The sequence below is a fragment of the Theropithecus gelada genome, chromosome 1 (assembly GCF_003255815.1).
Source record: "Theropithecus gelada isolate Dixy chromosome 1, Tgel_1.0, whole genome shotgun sequence".
Lineage (NCBI taxonomy): Eukaryota > Metazoa > Chordata > Mammalia > Primates > Cercopithecidae > Theropithecus > Theropithecus gelada.
Window position 1 is genome coordinate 31,998,335 of NC_037668.1, and position 16,132 is coordinate 32,014,466.

Here is a 16,132-nt window from a genome sequence, read left to right on the forward strand (position 1 = left end):
ACGTGGGTCCACACCATTCCCCAGGACATCAGCAGAGAAGCATGAGCTGTCAGGACAAAACCTCATGGAATCCCGAGTCTTTTAAAAGAAATATTGATTTATTTTCCAATCATGATAATGCCATACGGTTTTTGTAAAACAAGCAGGGTGAAAAACAAACAAACAACAAACAAACAAACAAGAACATTTAAATGAGAACGTCAGAGTTACCCGTGAGTCCTCTGTTGCTGTGTGGAAGCCAGTTATGGCCAGAGAGAGACATTCAGCACCCACGGCGTGGGTAGGGGTGGCTGCCCCGAGCGGGTCACCAGCTTAGTGCCAAGTCTGTGGCTTGTTGAAGCTGACTCTGTGTGTTCTCGTGTTGGCGTCTGCACGTGGCGTGTGCACATGAGTGTGCTCATGACCTGATGTGTGTGCACATGTGTGTGCGTGCTTGCAGCCCAGTGGCTGTCTCAGGGGACGTGTCTTCAAGTGTGTGGCTGCCTGTCTCACCGGCGGCAGGTGTATCTGGGAGGGCGCAGAGTTCTCTGTTTGCACACAGAGGAAGTGGTTTTCTGCCCGAGTCCCCGACGCTTACTGCCAGCGTCCAACCCTGCACCAGAGGAAAGCCAGCGAGTTTCCCGTGTGGAGGGACGGCGTACATTCCAACAAGGTTCATCCTTCCCACCTCAGACTTTCCGTTGCCTCCCTCGACCCCCACCTGGAGCCTGGAAGCTGCTGGAAGAACCCACCTCTCACCCCAGCAAAGTCTGTGGCATTAAGGTCACACTGGCACCAACTAAGAACTAAGACCTTCTCTGAGACATGAAGGCTGTTGCTTAGCTTTGAAAACAGTAAATGCGAATGAAAGGGAACCTGGAGAAAGACCCGTTCCTGGGTAAAGTGGGAAGCAGGATAGACTGGCCATCCAAAGCCGTACCCACCCTGTCTCCAAGGGGTCTCTTCCCAGGAGAAATCAAGGGGAGGTTCTCACAGCACCTGGGGCAGGGGCAGGGAAATTTGGTCAGAAACAATGCGGAACTCTCAGGGCCTCTCCATTCATGGGTTTTGTTTTCTCCCCAATTCTGAATCTGGGAGGCCGAGTGGCTGCCCAGCGAGGTTGGCTCTGGGCTGAGGACAGCACTGCCTGGGCCGCCTTCCCTGGGTTATTGTTCAACACCAGGCAAGTCCCTGCACCTGTCCTCAGCCCACTGTCTCTAAAGTGAGGCAATCGGCCTCCCGGACTGTCAAGAAGCCTGCGAAATTGGGCCCTAGGAGGACACTGCAAGATGCCCAGACATCCTCTTCAACTCGAAATGTTGCCATCTGCCTTGCTGGCTCACACCCAGCCCCTACCTGAGAAAGCAGCTGTGGGCACTGTCACCCAGGAGGGGGCCTGGCTGCTGAGACACTCCCTTCCTACAGCTGCCGATGGTCAGAACCCTCCACCTGTGCTCCAGACCAGGCTGGCACCAAGACGCCCACCCCAGCCATGGTTGTTTAGAAATAAGTACATGTCTACTACATGAAATTGAAATAAGGACGACTTCTGTGCCTCCCAATAAAACACTAATCTCCTTGAGAGAAGTAGACTTGAACTTTATCAGTTATTCACAACTTGGCATGATCAGATTGATGAGTTATGACCAGATTGATTGATTAGCTATGGTCAGACCGAAGTGCTGTGATCAGCTTCATTGATGAGCTACGTTTGGATTCATTGATGAGCTATGACCAGCTTGATTGATTAGCTATGATCGGATTGATGTGCTGTGATCAGCTTCATTGATGAGCTATGGTTGAATTCATTGATGAGTTATGACCAGCTTGATTGATTAGTTATGATCAGATTGATGTGCTGTGATCAGGTTCATTGATGAGCTATGGTTGGATTCATTGATGAGCTATGACCAGCTTGATTGATTAGCTACAATCAGATTGATGTGCTGTGATCGGCTTCATTGATGAGCTATGGTTGGATTCATTGATGAGTTATGACCAGCTTGATTGATTAGTTATGATCAGATTGATGTGCTGTGATCGGCTTCATTGATGAGCTATGGTTGGATTCATTGATGAGTTATGACCAGCTTGATTGATTAGTTATGATCAGATTGATGTGCTGTGATCGGCTTCATTGATGAGCTATGGTTGGATTCATTGATGAGTTATGACCAGCTTGATTGATTAGTTATGATCAGATTGATGTGCTGTGATCGGCTTCATTGATGAGCTATGGTTGGATTCATTGATGAGTTATGACCAGCTTGATTGATTAGTTATGATCAGATTGATGTGCTGTGATCGGCTTCATTGATGAGCTATGGTTGGATTCATTGATGAGTTATGACCAGCTTGATTGATTAGTTATGATCAGATTGATGTGCTGTGATCAAGTTCATTGATAAGCTATGGTTGGATTCATTGATGAGCTATGACCAGCTTGATTGATTAGCTATGATCGGATTGGTGTGCTCTGATAGGGTTCATTGATGAGCTACGGTTGGATTCACAGATTAGCTATGGCCAGATTGATTGACGAGCTATGGTCAGATCGATGAGCTGCTTTCAGGAAGAGAAACCAGGGATAAGGAGCAGGCAGACGCCATCCCTGTACCAGGGAGTGCAGGGTGCTCAGGGAGACTGGAGTCCCGGTCTGCCTGGGGCTGGCGTGAGGCTGGGGTGTGCGCCCACAGCCCTGGGTGTGGAGGGGTGTTCTAGAAGGAGTGCTGGCCTGCAGGAGAGGGCTTGGGCTGCAGTCAGGTCAGCCATGAACCCTTCAGTCAAACAGGTGACCTGCACAGAGAACCCCAGGTCCAGCCTCTGGGTATGGGACACCAGCTCTCTCCTTACCACCAAAGCAGCTTTGGGCTTGCACATGAAAAGCTTCCGAACCTTGGCTCACTTCACAAGCCTGAGCAGTGAGTTCCCAGAATGTTCTAGAAGAGGCATGTGCTTGGGGAGGTCACGCTTCAGCATGCAGACATTTCCCTGGAGAGGTCAGTGGGTGCCAGGCACTGGCCCTTCCCCAGACACAGGCTGGCCCTACCAGCTGGCTTAGTAGGGGGCTGCCTGTGTGTGGAGGGGGCTCTAGGCTCCTTGCTTGGTCCCCACAGGTCCTCGACCCAGAGACCTTGTCCCCCCACTGTCGGACTTAGGACAGGCCAGGGTCACCCTCAGTAGAACCTGGTGTGCTTTGTGCCCTGGGGCCAGCACCACAGGGCCCCTGGTTTGGAAAGCCTGTTCCTCAGCCCCGCCCCAGGGGGCACTTAGCTGAGGATTCCCCTGATGCTGCCCCATGCACACCTCTCACCACGATTCAACCCACTTGAGGATGGTCAGCTTCTCAGGGAGATAGGGAAAGGCTTATCGTCAAGGTCACTGAAGCCTCCCTGGTCTTGGTGTCCAGAAAACACTCACCAAGAGAGCAGGCATCTCCCGGGACCCGGGAATCAGCATGGCCACCAGAGCTGGTCACCGCCACTGCAAAGCTCCTCATACAGCTTCCTTTCTGCCTGGGGAGGAGACACTGTTGTCCACCCGAAGCCTGGCAAACGTGGGGCATAGGAGGCAGCCGCAGCCAGGGGGCACAAGTGTGGTGGGCAGCCAGCGCCAGCCCTAGCTCCCAGGGTCACTCCAAGGAGCAGTGAGGGCTCCCCTGCAGGTACAGTGAGAGGCGTGGTCATGTAAAGGCGGCTGAGGACGGGCGTCTCCCTTCCCTTCCTTCTGAGTTTTGAGAGGTGGGGTTGTATCAGGGCAGTTCGAGGAGGGTGTCTCCTTTCCCTTCCTTCTGACTTTTCTTTGACACTGTCATCTTTCAGTGCAGAGTCCATGCTGCAGAAGGCTCCCTGTGGGACAGGCGAGGCTGTGAGGTCGGGCGGGAGGCAGTGCTTCTCAGCAGGTGCGTCTTCACTCTGCCCCTCCCGACACTTGGTTTTGGAGGGGTCTGACCCAGTGGCCGGGCTCGTGGGTGGGAACTAGCCAGCCAGCCCCTGGTCACCTTCCCTCCTGCCCGGGCTCCACAGCCCATCCCAGGCACAGCTGCCCATTAGAGGCGGAGCTGCCTCTGCAAGGGGGGTGCCAGGGAATGTCTGTCCAGTCTTTGGCCAGGGCCTGAGGTGGCTGCAAATGGCCTTGGGCCAATGGAGGACGCAACTGCCCCCCCAAACCTTGTTCATTCTCCAATGCCCCTCCGTCTGTCCCTCTCTCCCTCCCTCCCTCCCGCAGCAGACACTGGAGGTGGGCTCTATGGCACAGGACAGCCCCAGGCAGACCCAACTTGCCCACTCCCCACAGTGGAGAGAACGGCCTCTGCCCCATGCTGTGTGGTGCCCCTAAGTCCACAGCAGAGACAGACACACAGAAGAAAGGGGGCGGGCAGCGAAGGGTTACGGGGACCAGACTTCAAGGTCAGAGGAAGAGAGAGGGGGCAGGTAGCGAAGGGTTATGGGGACCAGACTTCAAGGTCAGAGGAAGAGAGAGGGGGCGGGCAGCGAAGGGTTACGGGGACCAGACTTCAAGGTCAGAGGAAGAGAGAGGGGGCAGGTAGCGAAGGGTTATGGGGACCAGACTTCAAGGTCAGAGGAAGAGAGAGGGGGCGGGTAGCGAAGGGTTACGGGGACCAGACCCCAAGGTCAGAGGAAGAGAGAGGGGGCGGGTAGCGAAGGGTTATGGGGACCAGACCTCAAGGTCAGAGGAAGAGAGAGGGGGCGGGCAGCGAAGGGTTATGGGGACCAGACCTCAAGGTCAGAGGAAGAGAGAGGGGGTGGGCAGTGAAGGGTTATGGGGACCAGACCTCAAGGTCAGAGGAAGAGTACATTTCCCACCTTCTTCCCCCAGCATCTTCTAGCAAAGCCGGCTGGTGGTGTTGCGGCCACACAGCCTTCCCGACCCACATCCAAGCCTGCAAAGCTGAGAGGTTAGGATCTGCAGAAGCCCAAGTGCCTCAGCGGGAGGAATGCGGCTCAGATTTGGGGGCCAGGCCCGCGCCGTGTTCCGGAGACGCAGGCACATCGCAGGGTTAGAAGCGCGCTAGGGGCCTGGCCTGTGGTCCTGGCTGGGATGCCGACATCCTAGGGTAGCCGGCCTGGAGGGGCCTGGAGCTGGGGGCTCTCCTCCCATGGCCTGGGCCTGGGGTAGGGGCTGCCGCCCGCCGCCTGCCACCCACCGCCCGCCCGGGAAGCTGGGGTGGAGGCGCCCTCTATCGCCTGCCTGGGGGACATCTCGCCAAAGCACACCAGTTTGCCTTTGCAAACCGACATTAAGCGTCCCAGGTTCCCCAGACATTATCTGCCTTTTGGGAACCTTTAAAATAAAGAGTCAAGCGTTTTCAGCCCCCGTCTGGCTTTTTATGTAAACCGAGTGGTTCCTGGAGCGTGTGTTTTAAAGTGTTAAGATGGCAGTATTTATCTGGAGAGGGAGGGAGGAAGAACCAGGTGGGCTTTCTCCTGTTAGGCCAGAATTTTCAGAGAAAACCAGCACAAGGCGTGGCCAAAATGATGAGTTTGTTTCCCTGTGGCCTAGGAGTCTGTAGAGAGCAAAGCAACTGCGAGGTGGGGCTGGCTTGCCAGGGCGGGCTTCTCTTGGCACTGTCGGTATGAAGCCTTCGGGAGCCGGGCCCTGCCAGCAGCCCGAGTTCAGCCCTGCAGGGAAAGGGGCGGCTGGGGGTGCCCCGCACCCTGAGAACATGGGAGTGTGGTCTTGATAGAGATCGTCTTTAGATAGACTCTGTGGCCTTACAACGGGGAATCTGAGGGCTCATTCTCAGCCAGAAAGGAGGATCAGGGTGTCGCTCCTAGAAATGGCCTTGCGTCTCGAGGGTTTCAGGGAGCACCTGTGAACCTGGGGCGGCAGAGCCTGGGAAACCCAGCATGGTCCTGCCCAGGCCAGGGCAGAGCAGAGAGGGGTCAGAGCTGGAGGCCGGGCTGAGGAGTCTGCAGCCGCCGGGGAAGCTTCTGAGCTTGGTGCGCCTACTCACCACACTGGCCCTTCCTGGGCTGTAAGCCCCGAGTGACCTGCTCCCCTCTGGGCCTGGGGCTTTCGGAGGCAAATGTTGGTAGGTTCCTCTGGCCAATACAGCCCTTGACCATGGAACGCTTCATCTGGTGCCCTGGACAGGGTACAAGGGAGGCAGGCTGGCACTCTCTGGCCCCCCGAGTTCTGGGTCAGCCCCCAGCATTTCCTGCTGAGATTCCCGAGGTCCTTGGTGAGGTTTTCAGAGCCCACTGGGCAAACCTGGGGTGAGGTGGGCTGCGTGGACGGCAGCTGGGAGCAAAGTCTGGCCTGGGGCACCCCAGGCCTCCGGCCCCAGCCCCGTGGAGGGCAATGCCTCTCCCCTCCAGCTGGCCACCTGGGCGTTCTGATTACCCCTCCAGGTGTGGCTGAGAAAGCAGCTCTGCCCCCTGCCCTCACCCCATTGTTCCCCAGGCTGCCTTTCAGGTCATTTTACATTTTCACCTGATCCCTGTGATTCTGCAAAGCATTCCCAGGCCACTGAGCAGCCCTGCTGCAGCTGCTGAGTCGCCCTGACTCACAAAGCTCGGGACGGACATGTCCCTGGCCTTCCTGGGCGCAGGTGGGACTCTGGTCCTTGTGCTGTGAAACACTTGCTCAGGCTTCTTCACCCACACCCGCGACGTCCACATCGGCCATGGTCACAACCAGCCTGAGCCCAGGGCGTGTCTGAGCCCCTCCGTCTCTGGTCCCTGGATGGCCAAGGTCGGTTTCCTCCCCCTGGAAATGGCTGGATGAAGGTCTGCTTGTCCAGACGCCAGCCTTGCTCCCAAGCCATGGCAGAGGAAAGCTTCCCCTGGATACGTGGCATGTCCACCTGGGGAAGCAGCGCTGGCCTCTCCGGCAAGAGCTTCTCAGACCCCAGGGCAGGTGGACCTTGTGGTTTTCGTCTGTGCCGAGCGTGGAGCCCAATCAAAGATCCGTGCTCCGCCAACAAGAAAACCTAGAAGGCCCCTGCGGCGTGACACAAGGAAAAATAAATATCAAAAGAACATTTGACGAGCTCAATAAATTGATCATATTGTGCTGAACCTTCACCCCCATAACTACGGGACCATTTAAATGCTAATGCCGTTTTCTAAAAAGTCAATTACAGGAGTTTGCAAGGAATGGAGTCAGCATTCCCCACGACAGCCTCATCCACAGGCGCTGGGGCGTTTGCTCCCCTGAAGGAAATGTTCCCTCACAGTGGTCCCAGTAATTGAATCAAGTTGATACAGACACCAGGAATATTGCAAGTTGTGTGGGTAATGGGAAGCACGTGTTGATAAAGTGGTCAGTGTTTGTGGACCGAGGGGGACCGCAACTGCAGTTAACCCTTCAGAGAGCATGTCGTGCCCCCAGCCCGAAGGGCCATCCCCCGCCGGCAGAGCCCTGGGTGGGTGGCATGCAAGCCTTCCGGAATCTTCCAGCCCTGGATTCCTGTTTCCCATCAGCCCCTGCTCTGCTCTGCAGACGGTAACATGGCCACGATTCTCCCTCTTCTTGGTGACACCTCCTCACCAGCTGGACCCAGCGGAGCCTGCAGCCTCCTGAACTGACAGGCAGGAGAGGAGAAAGAAGAGGACATGGACCCCCCAGAGAAAGCTGGATGCTCAGGGACCCCGTGTCCTCTGTGAGGGCCTCAGGGCCTGGGGGTTCAGCCTTCTGCACCCCCAAGTTCCTCCCACACCAACTGTGCTGGTGGCAATTCTAGTCACCATTTTCATACTGACAGCCTCTACCTGCCAGGCACTTAACTCACAGGAGGCCTGCAAGCCTCACTCAGGGAAACAGAGGCACAGAGGGCGGAGGGGCCACCCAGCTCAGATGGGAGAGGATGGAAAGCGTGGGACTCAAAGCTGGGTCTGCCCACCCTTCCTGGGTGCTGGGGTCCTGTTCCCCTCATACTCATTTTCCCACCCTTGGTCTGGCCCATGAGGTCCTGCGGGCCTGGTGTCCCCCTGGGGTCAACAGGAGGCCTGCCCCACTGGGGCGGCAGCATGGACGCTTGGAAGTTGAAACCATGGCACCTCCAGGATGCCCTGAGCGCCGTAAGAGAGCTCCACTTCCCAGCCACGCAGACATTTCCAGGCCCCAGGCATCCAGGATTGCATTCACTGGGACTGGAGCTGTTCCCTGCACGGAGCCTCGCACACCCTAGGGTTTCTCACCCCGGCCAGGGCAGCTGCGTCGACGCGTTTCACAGGGAGAGAATAAACTGCTGAGTTATAGAGGCAGAGCCCTGGGCCCAGGGGTGGGTGGTGGCCCTGACCAAGCCCAGGGCCGTGGGGGCCACAAAGAGGCAAGGCCCGCAAAGCCAGGCAGGGCCAGCCAGCTGCCCGGCCATAGGAGTCTGTCTACACAACGCTTGACAAATGGAGCCCCCGAGGAGCCAGCTGGTCTTAGCCTGGAAGAGGTGCCAGATATTCCGGCATTGGAGGTTGTGGCTGTGGAGGGCTGGCCTCTGACCCTCATGCCTCCAGGCCCAGCACGTGGGCCAAGCAGCTGAGACCTGGGGGCCCACCGTGAGCAGGTCCCTGGTCGTCCTGTGTGGACCCAGGCTCAGGGGCAAGGCCAGACAGCCGGGACCCTTCCCACTCCCCGCTCTGTCTCTCTCCACCTCGGTTTCTAGACGAAGGCCTTCCTTGGGCTCTACGTCCCACAGCTGGAAGGGAACACCCTCACCTTGAGGGCTCCAGCCGGCTTTTTCTGAAGCCCAGGGTCCTAGCTGGGAACGACCAGATGTTGAGACCCGAGCCTGTGGCCAGGAGTGGTGGCAAAAGGGTCCTGTGGGTCCCCAGCCCAGCTCCAGCCCAAACGGGGGACCGATGTGCCTGTGCTCGCCTGGGGGTCCTGGTGGGACCGAGGCCACCACCACTCATAACCCCTCCCCCACCACCCCAGGGGCTCTAAAGATGGGAACCTCCAAGGTGTAGATAAGAAAGACCCAAGTCCTGCAGCCAGAGGGGCAGCCAGCCCTCCCCTCCTCACAGCAGGGAGCAGACATCCCTGGAAGGGGCGGGGCCAAATGTCACGTGCAGGGTCCAGGCTGCCCCTTCTGGGGAAGAAAGTGGGGCCTCCTGGGTGTTCTCCTCCCGCATTGACCAGTGCCTGCTGCTCCTGGGTCTTTGAAGCTTCAGCAGTCCCCTAGAGTAGAACAGCAGGCAGGGGCCTGCCATCCTGGGTGCTCACCACCTCCTCACAGGGCCTGGGGGCAGCGGAACTTGACTGGCTACCCATGAGCCCCTGACCGAAGACCCCAAGCCCTGCAGAAGAGGAGGCTGAGGCTGCACCCGGGGTGGCCACTGCCTCTTCCCTCCTGTGCTTTTCGCCCGGCCCCTGCTGCAGGGCTCCGGTGGGAACACCTCCATGTGGAGGGAGACCCACCTGTGTGGCCACGGACAAGGCCCCGGATAAGGTCACAGGTGGGGAGAAGCAGGGCTGCTGAGACTGAGGCCCAAGCCCCCTGCCTAGGCCCCCGAGGTATGCATTAAACATTCCTGGGTGCACTGGCAGGGAGGGGGTCAGCTTGGAAATCTGCACGAGGGCAAGCTCCCTGGTGTCCCGATGCCCACTGGAGTCTGAGTGCAGCCCCTGCAGCTGCCAGATGGGTGTCCGTTGACAAATTCACAAGTACCTGCCTGCAGTGAGTTCCCACGTGCTGCTTCCCCGTGCTGTTTTTGTTTGGTGCTTCCAGAAATCATTTCACCCTCCTCACCCACACCTGTGCCCACCCTGTGTCAGGACTGTAGGCTTAGGGTGAGGGAAACCCAGTCCCGGTGCCCACAGCCCAGCAGGAGGAGACAGACACAGTAGCAAGGGCTGCGGGCAGGTCAGGAGCTGGGCGGGTCCACGGTGAGCCCCGGAGCTGCTGGCAGAAGCAAGGACAGCCTTCCAGGGGAGGGGACGGCACAGGCAAAGGCCCCGGGGCAGGACAGCAGGGGACGTGTCCAGGCAACATGGGACAGTCACGGCCTTCACAACTGCTGTGCCTGTGGTGTCAGCTCTAGTTCCAGGGCAAAGGATGGAAAGAAGGCCGGGGCCCCGCTCCCACCTGAGAGTCAGGACCCCACTCCCTGCAGGGAGCTGAGACCCCACTCCTGCCCGGTCACTGGACTCCACTCCCTCCAGGGTGCCAGGATCTCACTCAATCCAAGTCACCAGACCTCAATCCCTCCAGGATACTGAGACCCCACTCCCACCCCGGGTGCCGGGACCCCACTCCCACCCACGTGCCGGGACCCCACTCCCACCCCGGGTGCCGGGACCCCACTCCCACCCCGGGTACCAGGATCCCACTCCCCTTCCGTGTGCCGGGGCCCCACTCCCGCTCTGGACGCCGGGACCCCACTCCCCCTCCATGTGCCGGGACCCCACTCCCTCTCTGGACGCCAGGACCCCACTCCCACCCGGGGCTGCCCCCGCGGCTGTGCCTGCCCTTGTGGAGCAGTTGCTGGCATTAAAGTGTGCTCGTGAGCGCAGAGTTATTTTCCTGAACGAAAACTCACAGAGTGCATGTGTCACACTGACGTGACCAACCTGGGCGCTGTTCTCCTGGGCATCACGCCCTACGACTCCAAGGCTGGCCAGTGCAGGGGCTCCCATGAGGTGGGCAGGTTTCCAACCATTTGGAAGTAGACATGGGAAGGAAGGAGCGACGGGGTGGGAGAGATCTGCCTGCCAGTCCACAGGGCTCGGGGGTCCTCGGTGTCAGCCCCTTCCATGCTCAAAATGGCTCAAAGAGGAGGGCCTCTCAGTATCCCCACCTTACAGATGAGGAGGCACAGAGAGGGGGAGATTCACTGGTTCCCCAAAGAGCCCGCGGCCCCCACCTGCTGTGTTCGAAGTGGTGATTTTTCTCTTGCGGCCCTTGTGCCCTCACATTTCTGAGCTCAAAGGAGCCTGTGTCTGGCCAGCCCCTCCCGTGCTGAGGACAGAGGTGAATGCTTGGCACAGCGAGAGGTGGCATCACCGAAGAAGCCCCGTGGCTCTGGCTCCGTCTGCAGGATCCCTCCAGGACGCAGTGGTGGGCCACGCGCAGGGCGTGGAAGAAACTCAAGCCGGGAGCTGTGGATCCAAAAATATTGCAGTTTCCCGAGGCAGGCCCTATGAGATCCCTGAAATGGGATACGCCGAGCTGAACTTGGCCACATAATGCCGCTCTGTTTGGGAAGGGCCCGGAGCGCCGGGGGCCCGAGGTATCTTTCAAAGAGTGATGGTTACGGAAATTAGTGGTGCAGAAATCCATACTCATCATTCATCGGGGGCCTTATTAACCCTCTTACGATGTGATAGGAGCGGCTTGGCCTCCTGACTCCAGGGGCCTGGGAGAGGCCATCCTTGTCTCCGGCTTCGAGGAGAGGTGCGGGAGGATCGCCCAGGCAGGACCGGCCCCACCCGCTTCCGGAGTCCTTGGAGACACGTGTAGCAGTTTCCTGATGGATGCTTAGGTCATGAGGCAGGGCGTGACCAGGACGATGCACAGCTGAGTGCAGCCCACACGGCCTCTCTCAAAGGTGGCAATAACGCCGCCCCAGACACCGGAGAGAGCCAGGCCCAGGAGACCCCAGTCAGGGCGTTCCCAGGAACAGGGAGCCCGGAGAGTCCTGGGCATCTCACACACCTGCGCTCACAGTGGCCCCACATGGCCTCCTGGGGGACCAACTCCTTCTGCCCTTCTGTTGCTTCCGCTGCACCCCGGGGATTCCAATAGCTGCCATGGGGTTGTCTGCAGGTTAAGGGAGGCAAGGAAAGGCGTCTGACCTTTCGAAGATACCCCAGTAAACACCATCCGCTCTCATCACTGTTCTAGCAGCTGGAACATGGGAGGGCCAGCTCCAGGGGCCCACAGGCCCCGCAGACCTCAGAGCCCCACACTCCTCCCACCCCTGCCCATCCCCTCTTGAAGGGGCCTCACCAGGCCATGGGCTGCCTATTAAGTAATCACATCAGTGTCCATTTTAAATAAGGTCTGAATGTTACGAAGCACCCGTGTTGAGTCAAGACAGCTCTTGGCAGTGCCGGGGAGCTTGTTAGAAATGCAAGTCCCCTGAGCCTCAGCACTGAGGGAGACGGGGGTTCCGTGTCAAAGCCCGGAGAGACAGCTGCATTCCAGTTTGAGACCCACTGGGTTGGACATAGCAGGTAAACTCTGGTTCCAACTGCTTCTCTCCTCAAAGGTAACAGAGCACCTGCCACTGCTCGAGACCAACCTGGGAGGCTCCCAGGGCCCCTCCTGGGCCTGTCTCCCCACACACACAGCAGGTGCTTTCTCCTGGGGCTCCTTTGGGGCCTATCCAGTGCCTGGCACCCTCAAGATGCCTCTGCGTCTTGTGTGTGTTGGGCTTGGCCACAGGACTCGGCAGGAAGGTGCACGGCCCCTTCAGCAAGGCTGGTGGAGAAGGCAGAGTTTCTGGGCCCACAGGCCTTGTCAGGATGCTGGCCTCTCAAGGTTGCGCTGACAACCTGGGGCGCATGACGGATTTATTGAGGGGAGAGCGGGTTGAGCTGTTCTGTCTAATGCCATCGCCAGGAGGAACCTGCCGTGGCCCAGCCTCAAGTCCTGTTACTCAACACTTGGCTTATTATGCCGAAAAGCCAGAGCAGAGCCGAGGTGATAACGCGGGTGCAGCGGGCCTGGGCTTTCCAAACCTGCTCATTTTTAGCTCCTAGGAATCAAAGTGGTGTCCGGCTCTGTCCCGCAGCCTTTGATCCTCCGCCCAGTGTCTCCAGCAAGAGAGAAGCAAAGAACACAGAGAGATAAACCACACTTGAGCCGTCGCTCTCCGCCCAGCTGCGCCTCTATCTGGGGCTGCAGCGTTCCCCGAGTGCTGAAGAGAGTTCTCCTGGCGAGCGGCACCGTGACCTTCACTCTTGACCGCGCTGTCCGGATGAGAGCGGCTTGTCCAGACGGAAGGGGAAAGGAGAGTCTGTCCTCCCCTCCCCTGAAGGGAAGGCAGGGCCAGATAGCGAAGGAACCCGCCTCCCTTCCTGTAGGGTGGAGGTTTGGGGGTGGGGGTGGCCCCAGGAGACAGGGGTCACAGAATTGGCATGAAGGGAAGAATGGGGACCCCAGGCTGAATGTCCTCCACCAGCACATCGGTGGGGGCTCAGGAGGACAGTCCTATTGCCAAGCGACGAAACTCTTGTATCTTTGAACGGCCTGGGTGCGTTTCTGGCAGCCGAGAGGGGCGAGTGGACCCGTGGGAGGAGGGAGGAGGCGCTGGCCTTTTCCTGTTCGCCTTCTGTGGACTGGCCGTCACGGAGGCACTCTGCTCCGGGCATGAACTTGGACTCTTGAGGGAGCCTCAGTGCGGCTGTCTTTCTGCAGCTAATTACTAGGACAAGGGAACATCCAGGTGCCTTTCATAGGGACGTCACCTATGAGGAGAGGGACGGCATCCTATTGACCCCATATTCCAGCCCAGCTCCTGGCACGTGGCCGGGGCTCAGACGTGTGTTGAGTGAAAAACTGCACGTTTGGGCAGAGTTACCAGCAGTGAACCTGCTTCTGTAGAGGATCCTAAGTTGGGGGGCGAGGGGGCTTCAGTGAAGCCTGTGGAAAGCCAAGCAGCCCAGGGGCTCCCTCTCCACCTGAGAAGCAGCGAGACCCCGTCCAGCTCAGCGGGACCAGCACCGCATCCCAGGCCCATCAGCTGTGTCAGCATGCAACCTTTGAAAACACCGTGAACGCCGGCTTTGATAATAATATGTGGGTAAAGGTTGTATTGCTATCTGGGTGATGATTCATCTGTCTGTGAACCAGGACAAGGAGGTAATAGGAAGGCGCGATGGCCAGGGGCAAAGTTGGAATGCAAACTTATCAGAGGCAGTGAACTCCGCGCTGCGCCGCTAAATAGAATTCCATTATTGTTTCATAAATAGAGAGATTGAAGTACCCAGGCCAGGAACCGATGATCAGAGGGGAATGCGTTTGAGCTCCGTTCTGAATAGTATTTGTTTTGAGTAAGTGGTTGTCTCGGCTAATAGTAGGGTATTTCATTGTTAAGAGCTTGTTGAGCAGGATTTATGGGCAAGTCCTGCACGGCTGTTTGTGCAGGATGCTCAGTGGTCGCCAGGGATCTGGGAATTGGCGGCGATGTTGTTCCATCCCTCGCCGGCTTCTCCATCTCCTGGTGAACATTGCCCCTCGGAGAGGCGATGGCGCGACCCAGCCCCTGCAGGTGTCTGAGGGCCTGGAGACACCCCCGTAATCCCAGCACACTCATGGGTGCCTGAAGTGTGTGAGTGCATGCGTGTTGTGTGTGCATCTGTGAACACATGATAGGATTGGGTTTCTGGCTTCTCTAGAAGCCTGGGCTAGGCTATTCCCCTGCCCCACTGTGGTGACTCCTTACTCCCCTGGGACCAGGCATTCCTGCCATGTGCCCACCTGAGCCTTGGCAGTCAGAAATGATGGCACCCACCTAGAACCTGTCTACCAGGTAAATAGGTGAAACCTTGTCAGGTGTAAAGAGCTTCTCTTGGGGGCAGAGTCTGCTGGCTAGGAATCGCTGTGGAGTGGGGGTGTATCCAGGCTGGAGGGCATCCTCGGACTTCTCCCCAGGGAGAAAACAGATTGAGCCCTTCTCTTCATCTTCTCACCAGCTGTGGTTTCAGAGGCACTTCCGGCAGTCCTGACCCCACCTCAGGGTTTTCTCTTCCAAAGGGGCTACAGGACTGAGGTAGGGAGGGGCCTCAGGAGCCCCTGACTTCCCAGATCACCAGGTAAACCCATGGGTCAGTGTCCAGCCACTCTGTCCCGACATCAGCAACACAGCCCTCCATTCCAGGCCCTCGATGTGTCCCCTTTCTCTTCCCCCCAGGAACATCCCCAGAGCAGCCCCCTTTAGAACAGTATCCTGAGGGACTTGGGGGAAAAGGCACCTCCTGAGCTGCCTCCCCTCAGCCAGTGCTGTCCTCTGTCCCCCGGGCCTCACAGACTGAGCTGCGTTTGGTTGAGCATCATCGACAAAGTCACCTCCATTCTCCTCCAAGAAAAGCCCACGAGAGACTCAGAGCCAAGAGCTCATAAAGAATCAAACACAAACCAAGCCCAGGTCCTGATCACGGGCATGGCCAATGTTTTTGTTCTTATTTTCTCTTTTCTCTGATCACACACACAAACCAGAACCAACCCCACGTGCCTTAAGAACTGCAGACCCAGGGGAGAGGGGTAGACCCCACAGAAGCAGCCATCGGCGTCAGGCCCTGTCTCAGGGACATCTTCCCCTGTCTGGTCACTGCAGGCAGGCTGTGGCAGGTTCTGGGGTGGTTCACCCCTGCACCCTCAGCCCCACTGAGCATTCATTGAGGTGCTCTTCTGCCTGTGGTCCGAAATTGTTCTTTAAAAGCCACCTCTGCCTCCCAGGAGACCCAGGTTGTGGCAGGCCCATCTGTACACTCATGGCACTGCTCAGGTGAGATGCATGAGGTCCCTGCTCACAGCGCGAGAAGTCAGGCCATTACAGCATTACAGCTACAGGGTATCCAGGAAAGGCATCAGGTGGTGGGCAGGACAGCTGGCTTGCAGGGTGAGCCCCTCCTGGCCTCAGTTTCCCCTCTTTAAATGAGGGTGCAGCTCAGCTGAGAATTGGTAGGAAGGTGTCAGTGCTGCGGGGGGACTGGACAGCTCTCCGGGTTCCTCACCTCGGCTGGTCCCTCTGGACTTCCATGATGAGCTCACGGAGGTGCGACTTCCTCCCAGATCCCTGGAGGACCCCCTGCACCCCAAACCTCCAGGAGCCCCAGCGTGTGGGGGCTGGGAAGAGGCTGTCCTTCGATGCAGGTGTGCAGGTAGCTGTGCACATATGCGGAGTGAACACAGGGCCCCATTCACTGTCACCACCCCGGGGGACGTAACTCAGGAGCCGAGTGTCCTCCTCTCCCTCCCACCGGTGGCGGCAGAGGCTTGACCACCCGGCTCCGAGGCCTGCGCACCACGCTCGCCCACAGTGGGCTTTGTTTAGTCTGGGGGAAGCTCCGTTGACAGGGTTTCTGGGCGATGGGCTCTTTTTTCCTCCAAATTCTTCCAGAATTCTGTAGGCTGAAGACACCACATGTGCAGCCTGAGGGGAGAATGAATAACCCTGTGAAGTGGGGAGGTTCCTGCCTCTCTGGAGAGCTGCCGTGGGTCAAGCTGTGCATGGTGAGAACTGGG

The 16,132-nt window shown here is 58.1% G+C and overlaps 1 protein-coding gene across 2 annotated transcripts in view; it reads left to right on the top strand.

The window, feature by feature from the left end:
• The window catches only part of PRDM16 (PR/SET domain 16), a 360,644-nt gene that overhangs the window by 205,084 nt on the left and 139,428 nt on the right, over positions 1-16,132 (top strand). The gene's annotated exons all lie outside the window — the stretch shown is intronic.